The following is a 10739-nucleotide window of genomic DNA, read 5'->3' on the forward strand; positions in this document are numbered from 1 at the left end:
CCAACCTGGGCTCGAACCAGGGACCCTTGCACACATCAACAACTGACACCCCACGAAGCATCGTTACCCATCGCGCCACAAAAGCCGCGGCCCTTGCAACGCAAGGGGAAACCCTACTTCAGGTCTCAGAGCGAGTGACGTCACTGATTGAAATGCTATTAGCGCGCACCACCGCTAACTAACTAGCCATTTCACATCGGTTACACAGGGTCTTGTAGATGACCTGGAGCCAGTAGGTTTGGCGACGAGTATGAAGCGAGGGCCAGCCAACGAGAGCGTACAGGTCGCAGTGGTGGGTAGTATATGGGGCTTTGGTGACAAAATGGATGGCACTGTGATAGACTGCATCCAATTTGTTGAGTAGGGTGTTGGAGGCTATTTTGTAAATGACATCGCCAAAGTCTAGATGACTAGAAACGATTCAGTTGACCGTTTTATGTGTGGATTAATTGGCGGAGTAGAGGACCTTGTGCATTTCAGGTAAATAACAACTCAATGTTTATATCCCAGGACAAATTAGCTAGCAACAGCAAGCTAGCTAAATAGGACAAATTAGCAAGCAAGTGCAAGCTAACTAGCTAAATTGCCATAAATGTTTAATGCTTTTCGAAATTAATATAATTGGTTCATTTTGTATTGATATTTCAACCTGCATGTCCTAATCGCTTCTGGTGTGGGTGAACAAAATCATTTTGCGGGCGATGGTTAATAAAATATGCATTAATACATTTTGATTGTGACGTGTGGATTGTTACAAAATGGGATGATGCACTTTGTTGCGCATCAAATAGTGTTATTTGACGTGTATCTTTTTTGACACGCAAAGACCCAAACGGCGTATCATATTCCATACACTTGTTTCCAAAATGCATAGGAGAGTGAAATATTTTTCTTCGACGTCATCATCACTTTTTTTTTTCGGTCCAACTATAATCTGCAATGGTGCTGGGCGAAGCACACTCGTGTTGTAAAGCTCTTGCCTAGTTGCCTAAACATAATAAGCCTGTTTTGACCGACGCAACAACGGCTGAAAGATGAGACTCACACTTTTGTTGTGTTTCTTCAGTTTTATTTGGTTGGCTGACTGTGCACCACCGACATGCTATTCCCGAGTGCTCGGCTTGAGCAAGGAAATAATGGGCCTTTTGGAAAAACTATACAATTATCATCGCACGGTGAGCTATTCCAAATTACATTATTGATTTGATTAAACCGTTTTCTAATGTAACCAAATGTTTTCTAATTTTAACTTTTTCTGTTGCAGAAAACGTGCGTTGAGTTTCTGTTTGTTTTGATATTTAACCTGCGTGTCGTGATCGCGTTTGGTGTGGTGGGACAAAATAAATCTATACACGTGTGTGGGTGCAATAATTGAATAATATAGATTTCAAAATGTATTTTGCAACGCGACACGAGCGATGTTGTCAGCCTGTTACGTCCACCAACAGCAGTTAGGGACCGTCAACATAGTGACAAATCTGATTCTTCCAATTTCTCTTTAACCATTACTCCTAAAACTTTCAAAACGGGTTGTAGCTAACCCGATGGCATAGACACACATTGCACACACTTTTTTATTTTTGTCGATTTACATTTCACACTAATTTAAATTATTTATTTACATTTTTGAATTTCAATAGCTCTTTGGTCATATGACCTACTGACTTCAAACAAGGTTCAGAATGTCCGCTGACTACCCTTCTATATTGCACAATCAATCAATTCAATTTATTTATAAAGCCCTTCTTACATCAGCTGATGTCACAAAGTGCTGTACAGAAACCCATTCTAAAACCCCAAACAGCAAGCAATGCAGGTGTAGAAGCACGGTAAAACTCCCTAGAAAGGCCGGAACCTAGGAAGAAACCTAGAGAGGAACCAGGCTATGAGGGGTGGCCAGTCCTCTTCTGGCTGTGCCGGGTGGAGATTATAACAGAACATGGCCAAGATGTTCAAAAGTTCATAGATGACCAGCAGGGTCAAATAATAATAATCACAGTGGTTGTCGAGGGTGCAACTTGTCAGCACCTCAGGAGTAAATGTCAGTTGGCTTTTCATAGCCGATCATTCAGAGTATCTCTACCGCTCCTGCAGTCTCTAGAGAGTTGAAAACAGCAGGTCTGGGACAGGTAGCACGTCCGGTGAACAGGTCAGGGTTCCATAGCCGCAGGCAGAACAGTTGAAACTGGAGCAGGAGCACGGCCAGGTGGACTGGGGACAGCAAGGAGTCATGAGGCCAGGTAGTCCTGAGGCATGGTCCTAGGGCTCAGGTCCTCCGAGAGAGATAAAGAAAGAAAGAAAGAAAGAAAGAAAGAAAGAAAGAAAGAAAGAGAGAGAATTAGAGAGAGCATACTTAAATTCACACAGGACACCGGATAAGACAGGATAAATACTCCAGATATAACAGACTGACCCTAGCCCCCTGACACATAAAATATTGCAGCATAAATACTGGAGACTGAGACAAGAGGGGTCGGGAGACACTGTGGCCCCGTCCGACGAAACCCCCGGACAGGGACAAACAGGCAGGATATAACCTCACCCACTTCGCCAAAGCTCAGCCCCCACACCACTAGAGGGATATCTTCAACCACCAACTTACCATCCTGAGACAAGGCTGAGTATAGCCCACAAAGATCTCCGCCACGGCACGGGCGGGGGCAAAACGGACTGGAAGATCACATCAGTGACTCAACCCACTCAAGTGAATCACCCCTCCTAGGGACAGCATGGAATAGTACCAGTAAGCCAGTGACTCAGCCCCTGTAATAGGTTTAGAGTCAGAGAATCCCAGTGGAGAGAGGGGAACTGGCCAGGCAGAGACAGCAATGGCAGTTCTTTGCTCCAGTACCTTTTCGTTCACCTTCACACTCCTGGGCCAGACTACACTCAATCATAGGACCTACTGAAGAGATGAGTCTTCAATAAAGACTTAAAGGTTGTGACCGAGTCTGCGTCTCTCACATGGGTAGGTAGGCCATTCCATAAAAATGGAGCTCTATAGGAGAAAGCCCTGCCTCCAGCTGTTTGCTTAGAAATTCTAGGGACAGTAAGGAGGCCTGCGTCTTGTGACCGTAGCGTACGTGCACACCCTTTAGTTTGTCCATTTTCATCTGAAATTATTTTACATACATTTTTTGAACTTTCAAATTTCAATAGCTCCTTGGTCATGTGACCAACTGACTTCAAACAAGGTTCAGAATGTCCACTCAGTGGGCCTACACATTGCACAACCTTTAGTTTGTCCATTTTCATCTCAGAAGATTTTAAATTAAGTTTTCAAACTTTCAAATTTGAATAGCTCCTTGGTCAAAAATTCATACAGTATGAAGGATGAACATAGAAGTACATTAGATGTGCACTTAACCAAGTCTAAGGACATGTAATATCATTTTGTAGTTAAAACCTGTTGGGGCTAGGGGGCAGTATTTTCACGGCCGGATAAAAAAATGTACCCGATTTAAACTGGTTACTACTCTTGCCCAGAAACGAGAATATGCATATAATTAATATATTTGGATAAAAAACACTCTAAAGTTTCTAAAACTGTTTGAATGGTGTCTGTGAGTGTAACAGAACTCATATGGCAGGCCAAAACCTGAGAAGATTCCATACAGGAAGTGCCCTGTCTGACAATTTGTTGTCCTTCTGTTGCATCTCTATCAAAAATACAGCATCTGTGCTGTAAAGTGACACTTTCTAAGGCTTCCATTGGCTCTCTAAAGCCGCCAGAAAGTGGAATGGGGTGTCTGCTGTCTCTGGGCAAAGAACAGCAGCAGAGTTTGTGAGTGGTCAGCCTGCGGACAGTGAGACTGAGATGCGCATTCACGAGACTACTCAATTTTTTTCTTTCTGCCTTTGAATGAATACAACGTTGCCCGGTTGGAATATTATCGCTATTTTACGAGAAAAATAGCATAAATATTGATTTTAAACAGCGTTTGACATGCTTCTAAGTACGGTAATGGAATATTTTGACATTTTTTGCCACGAAATGCGCTCGCGCGTTACCCTTCAGATAGTGACCTGAATGCACGAACAAAACGGCGGTATTTGGATATAACTATGGATTATTTGGAACCAAACCAACATTTGTTATTGAAGTAGAAGTCCTGGGAGTGCATTCTGACGAAGAACAGCAAAGGTAATCAAACTTTTCTAATAGTAAATCGGAGTTTGGTGAGTACCACACTTGGTGGGTGTCAAAATAGCTAGCCTGTGATGGCCGGGCTATCTACACAGAATATTGCAAAATGTGCTTTCACCGAAAACCTATTTTAAAATCGGACATAGCGAGTGCATAAAGGAGTTCTGTATCTATAATTCTTAAAATAATTGTTATGTTTTTTGTGAATGTTTATCGTGAGTAATTTAGTAAATTCACCGGAAGTGTTCGGTGGGAATGCTAGTCACATGCTAGTCACATGCTAATGTAAAAAGCTGTTTTTTGATATAAATATGAACTTGATTGAACAAAACATGCATGTATTGTATAACATAATGTCCTAGGATTGTCATCTGATGAAGATCATCAAAGGTTAGTGCTGCATTTAGCTGTGCTTTGGGTTTATGTGACATTATATGCTAGCTTGAAAAATGGGTGTCTGATTATTTCTGGTTGGGTACTCTGCTGACATAATCTAATGTTTTGCTTTCGTTGTAAAGCCTTTTTGAAATCGGACAGTGTGGTTAGATTAACGAGAGTCTCGTCTTTAAAATGGTGTAAAATAGTCATATGTTTGAGAAATTGAAGTAATAGCATTTCTAAGGTATTTGAATATCGCGCCACGGGATTACACTGGCTGTTGAGTAGGTGGGACGCAAGCGTCCTACTGCCCCAGAGAGGTTAAGGAGAAGTGTATCTTTAAAATGGTGTAAAATAGTCGTGTGTTTGAGAAATTGAAATTATGATATTTTTGCTGTTTTGTATTTCGCGCCATGCTATTTCACTGGCTGTTGAATAGTGTGGGACGGTCACGTCCCACCTAGGCCAGAGAATTTAACAAACTATAGTTTTGGCAAGTCGGTTAGGACATCTACTTTGGTCATGACAGAAGTAATATTTCCAAAAAGTTGTTTACAGACAGTTTATTTCACTTATCACAATTCCAGTGTGTCAGAAGTTTACATACACTAAGTTGACTGTGCCTTTAAACAGCTTGGAAAATTCCAGAAAATGATGTAATGGCTTTACAAGCTTCTGATAGGCTAATTGACATAATTTGAGTCAATTGGAGGTGTACCTGTGGATGTATTTCAAGGCCTACCTTCAAACTCACTGCCTCTTTGCTTGACATCATGGGAAAATCAAAAGAAATCAGCCAAGACCTCAGAAGAAAAATTGTAGACCTCCACAAATCTGGTTCATCCTTGAGAGCAATTTCCAAATGTCTAAAGGTACCACGTTCATCTGTACAAACAAGTATAAACACCATGGGACCACGCAACCGTCATACCGCTCAGGAAGGAGACACGTTCTGTCTCCTAGAGATGAACGTACTTTCGTGTGAAAAGTGCAATCAATCCCAGAACAACAGCAAAGGACCTTGTGAAGATGCTGGAGGAAAGAGGTACAAAAGTATCTATATCCACAGTAAAACAAGTCCTATATTGACATAACCTGAAAGGTCGCTCAGCAAGGAAGAAGCCACTGCTTCAACCGCCATAAAAAAGCCAGACTACGGTTTGCAACTGCACATGGGGACAGAGATCGTACTTTTTGGAGAAATGTCCTTTGGTCTGATGAAACAAAAATAGAACTGTTTGGCCATAATGACCATCGTTATGTTTGTAGGAAAAAGGGGGAGGCTTGCAAGCTGAAGAACACCATCCCAACCGTGAAGCACAGGGTGGCAGCATTGTTGTGGGGGTGCTTTGCTGCTAGAGGGACTGGTGCACTTCACAAAATAGATGGCATCATGAGGTAGGAAAATGATGTGGATATATTGAAGCAACATCTCAAGAAATCAGTCAGGAAGTTAAAGCTTGGTCGCAAACTGGTCTTCCAAATGGACAATGACCACAAGCATACTTCCAAAGTTGTGGCAAAATGGCTTAAGGACAACAAAGTCAAGGTATTGGAGAGGCCATCACAAAGCCCTCACCTCAATCCCGTATAACATTTGTGGGCAGAACTGAAAAAGCGTGTGCGAGCAAGGAAGCCTACAAACCTGACTTAGTTACACCAGCTCTGTCAGGAGGAATGGGCCAAAATTCACCCAACTTATTGTGGGAAGCTTGTGGAAGGCTACCCAAAACATTTGACCCAAGTTAAACAATTTAAAGGCAATGCTACCAAATTCTAATTGAGTGCATGTAAACTGCTGACCCACTGGGAATGTGATGAAAGAAATAAAAGCTGAAATAAATAATTCTCTCTACTATTATTCTGACATTTCACATTCTTAAAGTAAAGTGGTGATCCTAACAGACCTAAGACAGGGAATTTTTACTCGTATGAAATGTCAGGAATTGAGAAAAACTGAGTTTAAATGTATTTGGCTAAGGTGTATGTAAACTTCCGACTTCAACTGTATGTGACAATTACCCATTAAATTGCATGTAGCCAGAATATATTAGACAAATAAAAACAAAGGCAAAATGTAATTACGTTTGTTTTAAGTCTTGATAAACAATCCTTCTAACTAACCAATATTCTCTGAAATGTCTATGTATTTTAGTTTATGCTAATTATTTGTATAATGTTCTTCACATTCAAAGCATTTGTGGTTTTACTTTCTTTCCTTATACAGACAATCAAATGGTACTTTCAAGCAACCACAAAAAGCTGTGGTCACGGGACAAAGATTTACATCCTAAATCATTACTCAGCCCAAGTCATTCTAAATGGAGAAAGAAGTTAAGTGTGCAAGCAATGTCTGCCCACAGTACTAGTACAATCTGTTAGTGTAATTTTAAAGGATTAACTATTCATACATTTTTGGGGGGCTTAGTGGCAAGCATGTAAAATTATTTATTTCAGGTGAACTTCAGCAACTACAATGCTGTCATGAGTTTCTTGAATGTGAACCAGAACCACATCCAGGTTCATTGTGAGTAAAATCCTTTTTCCAAAATTGATTTAGGTACATTTTTGTGAAGAGGTATGAGGGTTGTGATATGGGTCGTTTAATAGTAAAATCATTTAAGGGATCAATACATTTCTATATTGTTTCCCCAGTATCTGCATGAACCATCAGGCCAAGTGTTTTTGGTTGACCCTGCTGGACAGAAAGAGGAGGAATCGGAACACGCTGCATTCAAATTCAGGTCTTAGTTATTCTATTGTGCTGGATCTAATACATATTAGCATTTTACATACATTCATAAGTGTAATACTTTTTTATGACATACTGTGAAAAACTCTCTTGGCTGCTGGCTCTGTCACTTTCAGACATGTGCAGAGCAGACTGAAAGGTGAAGGGAAGCTCTTGACTTGAACCACAGGGGTTCTCTGTAAAGAGAGAGTAATCCAAAAGGCACAGACACACCCCTTGACTTTCAATTGGCACCCTTGACCTGTATGTATTCTCTCCTGATTGGCTCTGTGGTGCTTAGTCAATGGGAACTTCGTTGCCGGCCCCATCATAAAGTTTTTACACTGTCTGGCAGTCTGACTAAAGTATCAGAGGTATGAGGAGATACATCCTCCTTTGTATTTATGGGAACAAATATTTCCTAACACTTTGGATCCTATTCTTGGACAGTTAGAAGACACAATGCGTCAATGCACATTTTTTTTTTTTTACTAATTACTGTCCATGAGTAACCTCAACCTGTGAGTGTTTTGGCCAATAAAGTGCCAACTCAATTCTACCACTGACTAGTCTCTCATGCCCCTATGAACGGGGACACAGGGCAATAGTTTTTCATCTAAACCAGCCCTTTTTTACTGGAGTACACTAACCCCTAATTGGGGCTCTTTTCTTGACACACAGTAGCAGTTTACCAGATAAGAAGTCAAGAAGATCAAAAAGTTGATTGTTGTAAGGGTGTATTACGTCCTCTGCTTGCCCCATTGTCATATCCATTCTGGATTCTGAGTGGTAAAATCATAGCTGAAAAATACCTCTATGTATGTGTATGCTGTATGTGGGAATGTCTTTTGTCCGTCCTGCATGTAGTGTTGGTACATGGAATATTCCTCAACTACATATACCATAAATTGCTATTGCAAATAGAAGTATTATGTTCAACAACTGACATTTTCAGATATTATTTTGATAAACATACTTTGGTGCTTACAATTATTTCTCTATTGTCTTAGACTTGGTGGGCACTGTCATCTGTGATCTTTGTGATATGACTTTAAGCACGTACTGATGAAACTGTCACGTAATTTTTCTTCAAGTCTACAAACGCTCTACATTTATTCACTCTGTGCTAGGGTTGAATCCTATATGCTACTTTTATTATTGTCCTGTAAATGGTTCAGTGCCTATAATTTAGGCTGTTTGTAGAATGGGACATAAAGGAAATTACCGCTATTAGATTATAGTGATAAGGAAAACAGCATACAATTTTGGCCTTTGTATTCATTTGCCTATAACTAATCAGAATTCCATTATGTTTATATAAAAAAGAGAATACTTCAAAATGAGAAGATCCTGCCATGGAAAAGACAACTGGGTGGACATAAAGTGGAAAGGAGGGGAAATAACTCACACCATGCAGCAGGACACCTTCAGCTGCGTGGTCTTTGTAATGCAGGTTTGATAGTTATATTTTCAATAATGAATCGTTTGCTGTTATGTGACAATTAGGTCAAAGACTCTATTTGATTTTTTGGTGTAGATGGCCAAGGAAGTTGCACAGAACTTCCACAACATCCCCTCCCAAATTGATATAGAATCTTCACAAAAACATACAGAGCAACTGCGAAAAGAAATGGCTGAGGATATACTAAAAATGTCTGATGTGTAATGACATTTAATTCAAAGTAAATGTAAATTCTTTATTTTTATGTAGTTGTGTGGGACAGCCATATGTTCAGTTCATGCCTATGATTTCAGAGTTCAACAAAGCCAACAACTGCTTCATGTGTGCTGATAAAGATAAAGAACCTGGATGTGGCCCAAAGACTGAATGGGTTAGTAACTTTATTTAACATGTTTATAATCTTTTGACAACAGTGACGGCATGTAAGACAATTTATGATATAACACAATGGATGGCTAATTCGACATACTGCATTGATATTATTTATAACGTGTTACGCTTTGTTTTGTTTTAGATTGAATGTTTTGCATGCCAACGGTGGTTCCATGTGCTGTGCCTAAGAATGAAGACAAAAGAGTTCAACAGAGTAAAGAACACAAACTGGAAGTGCAGTCTTTGTTGTTGAAAATGTATGCTATACCCCATCCACACTGAAGAGGTTCTGACATGTACATCAACCAGGAATAAAGAGAAAGTTAACACTGTGAAATGTTTCATACTTATTTGAAGTAAAGTGTCACTTGACATGTTGGAAAAGATTAAAGGTCTACAATTTCTGTTTAATTTGTCAATATTCAATTTTTATTCATTGATTTTCTGGCCATCATTACTGTGGTTACATGTTCAGTATATGTATTAACCAGCAAACCCACTGCAGCCTACCTTACTAGCTCACTCTCCATCCCTGCTTTGGACAATTAATAACACGACTCTCGTACTTTGCCCTTTTCCTTTAAGGTTGATATTAATGATAAAAATAGATATTATCTGTCTCTCTCCTATTGTGTACCGCTGTTAAATACTGTAGAAAAATAAAAAACAAGGAAAATAAGTACTTATAACTACCAATTATTATAGATAAATATTAAAGAAAAGGGTAAACAACACTGGACTGAACCCCCTAATTGTCAAACTAATAAACTCAGCAAAAAAGAAACACCCTTTCACTGTCAACTGCGTTTATTTTCAGCAAACTTAACATGTGTAAATATTTGTATGAACATAAGATTCAACAACTGAGACATAAACTGAACAAGTTCCACAGACATGTGACTAACAGAAATGAAATAATGTGTCCCTGAACAAAGGGGGGGGGGTCAAAATCAAAAGTAACAGTCGGTATCTGGTGTGGTCACCAGCTGCATTAAGTACTGCAGTGCATCTCCTCCTCACCAGATTTGCCAGTTCTTGCTGTGAGATGTTACCCCACTCTTCCACCAAGGCACCTGCAAGTTCCCGGACATTTCTGGGGGGAATGGGCCTAGCCCTCACCCTCCGATCCAACAGGTCCCAGACGTGCTCAATGGGATTGAGATCCGGGCTCTTCGCTGGCCATGGTAGAACACTGACATTCCTGTCTTGCAGGAAATCACACACAGAACGAGCAGTATGGCTGGCAGCATTGTCATGCTGGAGGGTCATGTCAGAATGAGCCTGCAGGAAGAGTACCACATGAGGGAGGAGGATGTCTTCCCTGTAACGCACAGCGTTGAGATTGCCTGCAATGACAACAAGCTCAGTCCGATGATGCTGTGATACACCGCCCCAGACCATGACGGACCACCTCCAAATCGATTCAGCTCCAAAGTACAGGCCTCTGTGTAACGCTCATTCCTTTGACGATAAACGCGAATCCGACCATCACCCCTGGTGAGACAAAACCACGACTCGTCAGTGAAGAGCACTTTTTTCCAGTCCTGTCTGGTCAAGTGACAGTGGGTTTGTGCCCATAGGCGACGTTGTTGCCAGTGATGTCTGGTGAGGACCTGCCTTACAACAGGCCTACAAGCCCTCAGCCAGCT

General features: G+C 40.7%; 1 long non-coding RNA gene across 1 annotated transcript; it reads left to right on the plus strand.

Annotated features, from left to right (window-relative positions):
- The first annotated feature begins 653 nt into the window (after positions 1 to 653).
- LOC106583592 (uncharacterized) lies at positions 654 to 9495 on the plus strand. Its single transcript, XR_001323564.2, has 6 exons — positions 654 to 1175; positions 6753 to 7052; positions 7181 to 7269; positions 8583 to 8709; positions 9012 to 9088; positions 9233 to 9495. It is a non-coding gene; the product is annotated as an uncharacterized lncRNA (long non-coding RNA).
- The last annotated feature ends 1244 nt before the right edge of the window (positions 9496 to 10739 follow it).

The sequence above is a fragment of the Salmo salar genome, chromosome ssa22, assembly GCF_905237065.1.
Source record: "Salmo salar chromosome ssa22, Ssal_v3.1, whole genome shotgun sequence".
Classification (NCBI taxonomy): domain Eukaryota; kingdom Metazoa; phylum Chordata; class Actinopteri; order Salmoniformes; family Salmonidae; genus Salmo; species Salmo salar.